This window comes from Capsicum annuum, chromosome 3 (assembly GCF_002878395.1).
Source record: "Capsicum annuum cultivar UCD-10X-F1 chromosome 3, UCD10Xv1.1, whole genome shotgun sequence".
NCBI lineage: Eukaryota > Viridiplantae > Streptophyta > Magnoliopsida > Solanales > Solanaceae > Capsicum > Capsicum annuum.
The window spans coordinates 222,217,946-222,227,537 of record NC_061113.1 but is presented as its reverse complement, the minus strand read 5'-3'; positions in this window follow the sequence as shown (position 1 = coordinate 222,227,537).

Below are 9,592 nucleotides of genomic sequence, written 5' to 3'. Positions count from 1 at the left end.
TTGGTGGTAGTTGGAGATGTTGTTCGCTTTGATTGTGGAGATGATTATTAGTAAAAGATATATTGTAGCGATGATGGTAGTTGAAGCAGTGGTAGAGGTGGCGGCACCGATGACAATGGTGGTGGTGGTCAAAGAATGTGTGGATGCTGATGATGTGTTAGTGGTAGTTAGCGGTGGCGTTAACTGTGATAGATGAGTTGGTTAGTAGTTGGGATTGACCGATAGTGATTGATGATGGTGGTGGTGTTGGCGTTGGCGTTGACGGTGGTGATAGCGACAAATGTAATTAAAATAATGGAGGTGGTAGATATGATAGCTGTTGAAAATAGTGGTTAGTAGCAATTATGATTGTGAATGGTGGTTGTGATGGTGGAGGCGGTAGTTGGTGGCTAGGTGGTGGTTGACAATGATGGTGGTGGTAGTGGTGGTAAGTGGTGGTGACTGATGATTATAGATAGAGTTGTGGTGAATATTATCCAACACAAGAATACCTCTTAATAATTAAGACTTATGTCTCATTTGTTTGGACTTAATAGAAGTCTGAATCAAAATGATTCAGACTTCACACCATTAAGTGCATTTGTTTTACATTAAGATTTTGACTCTTAGTAGGTCTGAATATGTCTTAATCGTTCAAATCTAGAACTAAGTGCTCCTGTGCACTACCGACTTTTCCAAAACTTTTGTTTTGGAATTGGATGCCCGCAACACTGGAATTAGTGAAGTATTGATGCAGGACAAGAGACCCTTAGCATTCATGAGTCAAGCATTGAGCAAACAATATCAAGGATTGTCCACCTATAAAAAAGAACTAATTGCTTTCTTGCAAGCAGTAGAAAAATGGAGACACTACTTCCTTCCACAACATTTCATAATTAAAACTGACCACTTCAGCTTAAAGTTTTTGCAGGATCAGAAGATCACTACCTCATTGCAGCATAAAGGTTTAACCAAGTTAATGGGGTTAAGCTTTGAAATACGCTACAAGAAAGGGTGGGAAACTTGGTGGCTGATGCACTATCCAGGAAAGTAGAAGGAAAACTATCCATCACTCAATGTATGGTAATCACTTAGATACAACCAAAATGAATTGAAGAAATACTGGAGAGTTATAAAGAAGACCAGGAGGTGTGTTACAGGCCATTACTTCACTAAGCAACAATTCTGATCCTAGTTTAGAATTATCCTTACATCAAGGAATCTTGAGATATAAAGGAAAATAAGTACGGACAATTAAGAAAGAAACTGATCACCATTATTCACAACTCAGGTATAAGGGCCCATACATGCTATGATTAAGCAGGTAAAAGAAATTGTGCAAGCATGTGAGATCTGCCAGAGATGCAAAGAAAAATAAGTACCCTACCCTGGGTTACTTCAACCTCTACCAATACCTGAAAGATTATGGGAGCACATATCCGTGAACTTCATTGAAGGGATGCCAAAATTAGAAGGGAAAGATACCGTCTTAGTGGTGATTGATAGATATAGTAAGTATGCTCACTTTATTTCGTTATCTCATCCTTTCACTACATCTCATGTAGCTAGGATATTCCTGGATAATATATACAAGCTGCATGGTTTGCTTAAAAGCATTATTACTGATAGAGATAAGGTGTTCTTGAGTAATTTTTAAAAGAAGCTATTCAAACTATTACCAGTATAATTGTGCTTGTCAACCTATCATCCACAAACTGATGGGCAGACTGAAAGGCTCAATAGATGTTTGAGAAATTATTTAAGGTGCATGATTAGTCACAGGCCATAAGATTGGAATAAGTGGTTATCTTTAGCTGAATACTGGTATAACAGTAACTACCATACTTCACTCAAGATGACTCTTTTTAAAGTTCTATGTGGTTATGAACCTCCTCAGCTATCCTTTGAACTAGTTGCCCAATCAAAGGTGGAAACAGTTGATCAAATTCTCGGAGAAAGGCAGATAATGGCTAAGGCACTTAAAGAAAATTTGACTAAGGCGTAGGACAGAATGAAGGTTAATGTTGATTAAAAGAGGACTGGAAGGGAATTTATGATAGGTGATTGGGTGTTATTGACGCTACAAACTTGTAGACAAACTTCCATAGCTGTGAGAAGAAGTCTAAAGTTAGCATCCAAGTTTTATGGTCCATATCAAGTCATTCAAAAGATTGGACCAGTGACCTATAAGTTAGACTTACCACCTACTGCAAAAATACACTCAGTATTTCACATTTCACAGCTCAAGAAGAGGATTGGTGAGCATGTGATTCCTTCTATAGATCCTCCTATATGTGCCTCAACAGAATGAAGGTTAATGTTGATTAAAAGAGGACTGGAAGGGAATTTATGATAGGTGATTGGGTGTTATTGACGCTACAAACTTGTAGACAAACTTCCATAGCTGTGAGAAGAAGTCTAAAGTTAGCATCCAAGTTTTATGGTCCATATCAAGTCATTCAAAAGATTGGACCAGTGACCTATAAGTTAGACTTACCACCTACTGCAAAAATACACTCAGTATTTCACATTTCACAGCTCAAGAAGAGGATTGGTGAGCATGTGATTCCTTCTATAGATCCTCCTATATGTGCCTCAATGGTCAGCCTTTAGTTGAGCCAGTAACTATACTAGACAGAAGAATCATAAAGAAGAGCAATAGGGTATGCACTCAAATTTTAGTCCAATGGGCCAACTTATTATCCGAAGAAGCAACTTCGGAAGAGTAGAGCATCAGTTCATCAAATCACAATTTCTTGAATTTAAAGACCCTTGAGGACAAGGATCATCTTGAGGAGGATGGATTGTCACTAATTGTTATTTAAATTTCTAAGTTTCAAAATGTCAGTTTAAGTCCCTTAAGTTTTTAATTAGTCCAATTCTGTATTTTCTTTTTGGTCCATATAGTTAGTTAACTTCATTGCTAGCTGGTACTATTTTGTTGCTGAAAGAGAACATGTGTCATTTTCTTATTTTACTTAGTTGTTGTTATAACCGTTTAAGTGGAAATGAAATGTATCAAAAAATTATTCTCAGATTCTCTCTCTCTTTTCTCTATAACTTACGTAACAGGAGTATAACTCTTGTTACAACTTGTTACAAAATGGCTTTAGCTGACATTCTTTAGCGAATGTTGCCTATTATTGTCACTGGCAGGGGAGGTGCAACTAATTAATAGCTGTGGATTCATTTGAATTCAATATTTTTATGCGAAATATAATTTTGTGTAAAAATCTAAAAAATTAAAATTACAATAGATTAAATGCTAAAGATTTTAAAAATTAAATTCATAAAACTTAAATTCTAGGTCTGCGTCTAATCGCTGGTCATGCGAGTAAAATTTTTGAAGCAAATTTTTCATTCTAATATAATCTTTGATTTTTATATTATGAAATGAAAATATTCTCCATCTTTGGGAGTAGATATAATGATTTGAAATTTTGTTTCATGGTAACTCCAAAGGCATGGTTGGTATACAACCATACGAGACTCCTACTCAATAATTGGACACAAGTTTGCCAAACAAAGCATGGGTGGTACCTTATCAAAATAGCAATAATGCAACATGTTGTGATTAATTAATTATCTAAATTACCTATTTCAATTCTGGCATTTTATATCATAACAACCTTGAAATATTGCCCTTCGGCCCAAGAAGTGTTATTATACGAACTAAAGAATTCTTAAATGTCTCCCACAATGAAAAATTTGTGGCTTTCATATGCCTTGAAAACTTTTTGATGGGCCTAATTTGATATTATTGTCCTCAACCAAAAACTGTGTTGGTCCTATAAAAGTGAGTAGAATTGTTTATTGTATAAATAACATAAATCCCCTCCCTAAAAGTAATTACATAAAATTTCTTTAGTCTTTTTCTCTCCCGAATTTTATAAATATACTCATACATTAGGTCGTCCCTCATACATATAGGAATGTATGATAAAATTGATAATCCTATATTTAAGGAAAGGTAAATCAAATATTATCTTTCTGCTCCTTAATTTAAGCCATTAATTAGCTAACATTATGTAGCGTATGATTAAATATAGTAACTGAAATTTAAATTCAAATATTTTCTTAAACATCACAGTAAAGTTGTCTTCTTTGTAGATTTCCGTTCAGGAAAAAAAAAAGTTTCTACATCTTCGTTCTTCAATTCTCTAAAAAATCAATATGAACATCCCCATATTGTTGCGACATTCGGGTATTTAGGAGTCCGAAATTAGTTAGCAATCCTACAAAAGTGATGCAATTATTGTTTCGAAAAGTACAACTTTCTTGAAATTGATTGATTCGATCGCCATGGAATTGAATATCGACGGAGTACAAAAAAAATTGAAGTAAAATACATTTTTGAAGGTAAACGATTTGACAAACAAAGATATTATTCAAAATTTTTATTTTAATGTTTTGATGTTTTAATGTATGGTTATAAGGTATCAGATGTTTTGAACGATTTGTTGTTTTGTAGTTTGTTTCTATTGAAGTTAAAAGTAGTATTACGAATGTATAACATATTGTTATACATTCGAACGAATGTATGATGAAATCATAACTGCCACAATTTAATCATTTAACTGAGATTATGAATTTTAGATATTTTTTATAATACTTGACTACGTGTTTTTATTTGATGTAGCTATGTATTGCACTGTCGTAACAAAGACTGTAATTGGGTCCTGAAGGCGTCTTGTATGAATCATTCGAAAATATTTATGATAAAAAGGAAACGTGTCAGGCCAAGCACCACTGTCAAGACGTATGAACTCCCGATAGTTCCAATGCCAGACATGAAGAATTGGAATGTTCCACATTTTGTTGATGAAGAAGAAGTTGTGCCACCCAAATACAGAAGACCTTCGGATAGGCCAAAGAAAGGAAGACATTTGAAATCAAGTGAATCACTTTCTTCAAGTTTGAACTGTTGCGGTAAATGCGGACGTGCAGGTCACAACCGAAGGACGTGCGATTTCTTTTCAAAGAAAATGCGAAGAAGATTATTTGTTTTTATATATGCTGATGCTTAGTTTGGTTTTGTTGGAATAATCATTTTACTTAGTTTATGATGATACTCTTGAATAATTATGAATGATGTTTTATATTGTTATCTAATGTTTAGTTCTTAATAATTGTTTGACATTTTCATAACAATGTTATACAGTATACATATATCGGATTGCATTGCCTTTAAAACGTAGTCATAGGTATGAAAAAACTATCAAAATTAGCAGCTATAACAGTAAAGATTTGTCAAAATGTATTTTTTGTTCAAACTGGTAAACATTAAACTGCCATATGTTTGTAATGTATAACGTTTTTTTTTAACTATCTAAAGGCAGACTCATGTATCGTATTTCATTCAAATCTAAGTTACCATTATATAGTGTGTTATGAGTATGATAGTATATTATACTTGAGCATATATGTATGATATAATTTATATACAGTGTAATGTACTCATATTTGCATACCAATCATACTTTTAATATTTAAAAAATTGACAGAGTACTAAATGTAAAATACCTTAACAATATGTTATAAATGTATGATCTGTTTTTTATACTTTAGTAATATTTATGATGGTGAAGTTTTCGTATTTTCTACTAAGCCATAATCCTTTAACAAAACGTATGATGTTATGTAATACATTACTCTAAACGTATGAGACACCTGTTCAGTGTGTTATTAACTTATAACAGATTTTAAGTAATTTGTTATAAGTTAATAATACCAAAAACGGGAATAGTTTGTACTTGAGCATCTAACTGACTAAGTTCTACACTAAAGCCAGGACGAGAATCCATTACAATTATACTATCCTGAATAAGCACTAACAATTTTAAAATAAAAATTATAAAGATCTGACTTTTAATAAATGAAAAAAAAATGATATTATCGAACTATCAAACTGGAATGGATTTGCAAAAGCAATTAATTTCATAAAAAACAAACATGCAATCAAAAGCGAACCAGATTGTGGATTCAATAAAGAAGAAACAATCGATTGTTTAATGGGAGAAAAAAAAAGAGTCAAATATGGAAAATAGAGAGAAAGTAAAGAAATTTGTTGTTTAATGGGAGAAAAAAAGGGAGCAAATATGGAAAAGAGAGAGAAAGTAAAGAAACAGAGCCTTTATTTTTATGTATAAGAGGAATGAGAGAGAAAGTAAAAAATAGGAGATTTTAGTAATAAGTTTGGGATTTATGTAATTACTTTGTCAATATGAGATTTATTGTAATAAGGTAAAGTTACCTTGTGTATATATGTAAATTTTAGTTGTTGATTACATCTATCGGCCTCACTTTTGACCTACTCTAATGGACCCTTCCTTTTCTTCTTTTGCTTTCCCAACTAGTATCATGTATCTGCATCAGAACCCTCAACTAAATACGAATTTGTATATGAAAGTCCCACACTGAGGGTAAAACGCTCCCTCTAATGAAGTTGACTCTGTACAGTACCCATTAGGACTCGAATCCAATTAAACCTCTGATTAAGGATAAAAAAAAGTACTTACTGTCCCAGCAGAATCCTTTGTTAGTGAATGGACCCTTCTCTATTTAAAAATTTCTTATGTTATATAAGTATATAAGAACCATATATATAATAAAGGAGCATAGTCTAGCCTAAAATTAAAACAAGTGTCATCTTGAGAACTATTTATTTGAATTCTTACAAAAAAAGCTATCATTTCATAATAAAAAATTATTTTGTTGATTATTTAAATATTTAATATTATTAATTTCATATTTCATATTGTGGTAAAAAACAATTAAGATTCATTTCTATTGGATGAAAACTATCATTTCATTAAAAAAAAAAAACTATTTTGTTGGACTATAAAAAGAGAGGAGATATTTTGCTGAAATTTCAAATAAATATGCATTAATCTATTTTAGGCGATATTAATTTTCAACAAGATTCCCTTATTTAAATGGAGTAATTGTATGACTTTAGCATTTCTAATGTATTAAAAAAAGATTTAGAGACAAAAAAATATAATCCAACAACAATTTTGGGTTATTTAATTCATTTATCACATTTCAAAATATTGTTTATAAAAATTCCGTGATGTTTCAATGAAAAACTTAAATTTTGGAAAAATAAATATCTTAAGTTTAAGAATTTAAGTTAATTTGTGTACTAATTTGAAAAAGTTAATTTATAATTTACATTCTATTTTTATTATATGAAAAATTTGACCTCATATGACTATATATATCAATTCAATAACACATAAATATTGTCACACTTTTCTTCCCCCCCCCCCCCCCCCCCCCTCCCTCGCTCTCTCTGTTATTATTATTGATCATTAGCCCTATTGGTATTTATCAAGTTTTTTATGATGAATATGTAGAAATAAGAATTGTCAATAGTTTAGTAAATATTAATTCTATTTTTATTCATGAATGTCATGATTTAAATATAAAGATTTTGACATAATAAGCATCACACATAGTAATAAAATGTTATCAATAATTCAGAATGAGAGTTCAACGGAAGAATATACGTATGAAGAGGTTGAACAATGTAATCACAATATAACATAGGTTTGAAACAAAAAATCATTTGTTGAAATGATTTGAATTATTCGTAATGATTTTTCTTTCTTGAGAAAATTAAGTTTGCTAGTTTTCTAATCTCTTTATACAAATACAAATTTGTACTATGAATAATATAATTTCTTAATTATCTATTATTTTGAGGTCTTGGATAATTATGATCTAAAGATCATTGATTTTTCTAATTTTATTAATCATTATTTAATATCATATTTTGATAGAGTAAAGGACCAACATGTTGAAGCAATGTTGTCACTAATTAAAGATAAGATTTCAAGAAGAGGAAACTTTTGGGAAGGTCACTATATATTCAAACAATTTAGATTTAAAACAAGAAAATTATTTGTTAAAAATGATTTTAATTATTCATAGTGTTTTTTCTTTCTTGAGAAAAACAAGTTTGTTACTTTAGTAATTTATTTATCCAAATAAAAATTTTCGATAATATAGTATCACGAAAAATATATCAATTTTTTTGATGCGAATAAAAAATAGAAATTTCATGATCTTGCTTGAGATTATTATGATTTATTTGTTTAAAATTTTAAAATTTTTAGAGATGACTTTTATCTTCTTTTTATATTTGATATTTTTATGATCCTATGTTGACTTAAATGTGAATGTTATAAATGGTATAATTAGAACAATAATATTTTTTCTTTATACTTAGTCTCCTTTCAATATTCGTATATAAGTAAACATTTTCAACAAATTCAAATTGATTTTATCAACTTTTTTTTTTTTGAAATAATTTATTATGAATTATTTGTTATGAACTATTCAAGAAACTATAGTTGATAAGAGATTTTTGACTTACATTTCATAAGTTTATGTTGATTTATCTATTGATCAGTGAAATATTTTTCATGTTTTTACTCATTTGATAAATTTGTAAATCTAAATTATTTTCTTAATATAAATAAAATTTAGTTTCAGACCCCACTTTGAGGGAACATACTGAGTTTGTTGTTGTTATCTTTATTTAGTGATTACTTTTATTTAAATTTGATCCGCATATAGTGCGGATACTAGAGAAAATTGAAGGAAAGGTGTCTTTTAAGTCTTGAATGAAGGATTGGTGACATTGACTAACTTAAAGGGTCAAACATCATTAGAAAACTTGATTAAGTTAATTGTGCACTTGATTAATATTTTTAAAACTTTCTAATCTTTTCAAAAATATAAATCAACCCAACTCACACCCCTCTTCAATCCAAATCAACCAGTCTCTCTCCTCCTCTCTCGATAGCTTCTCTTAACTCTCTCCCAACTACAGTTCTGTAAATTTCTTCTTTCAATTCTCGGTGACTTTAACTTTCGACGACAAATAGTTGGGCTTCGAGTTTTCTTGTTCAATCTAAATCAACCAGTGTCTCTCCTCTCTCTCTCGACAACTTCTCTCAACTCTCTCCCAACCAATAGTTCTATAACTTTCTCCTTTCAATCTTTGACGACTTCAACATCCAACGATAAATAGTTGGGCTTCGAGTTTTTTTTGACTTCAACCTTCAATCGACGTGATAGCCTTACTCTTCGTCCATAACAGCTTCAAATTATTCAATCTTCAATCGACGTGAAAACCTTGCTCTCCGACCACAACAACTTCGAAATCATCATCGTTCCTTTTCTTCTTTCACAGATAAAAAATTATGGCCTTTTTAATTTTGGACAAAACGAGGAACTTAAGCCAACTTCTCTTATAATATTGGTTAACAATTTTAATATTTGTTGTTTTAATTTGAAATGCGGTCTGAATAAAATCCTAATTTCTGGTATTTCTTCTCTTTTTTTTTGAAGTGATTTATGATTTTTTGTTGTTTGTTGCATTTTTTTAAAGTTTGATTTTTTTTTTTTTTTTGTGTTTATTCAAACAAAACAATGATTTGGGTTGATTTGTTCTGTTCTTGTTCTTCGTAAAAATAATGATATTGCTGTTTTTATGTTGAACAAAAGTGTGCTACTATTTTTTATTTTTTCCAATAGATTATTCATCTGGTGCAATATATTAACCATCTGATGCAACAGATTTGTCCTATAATGCAACAGATTA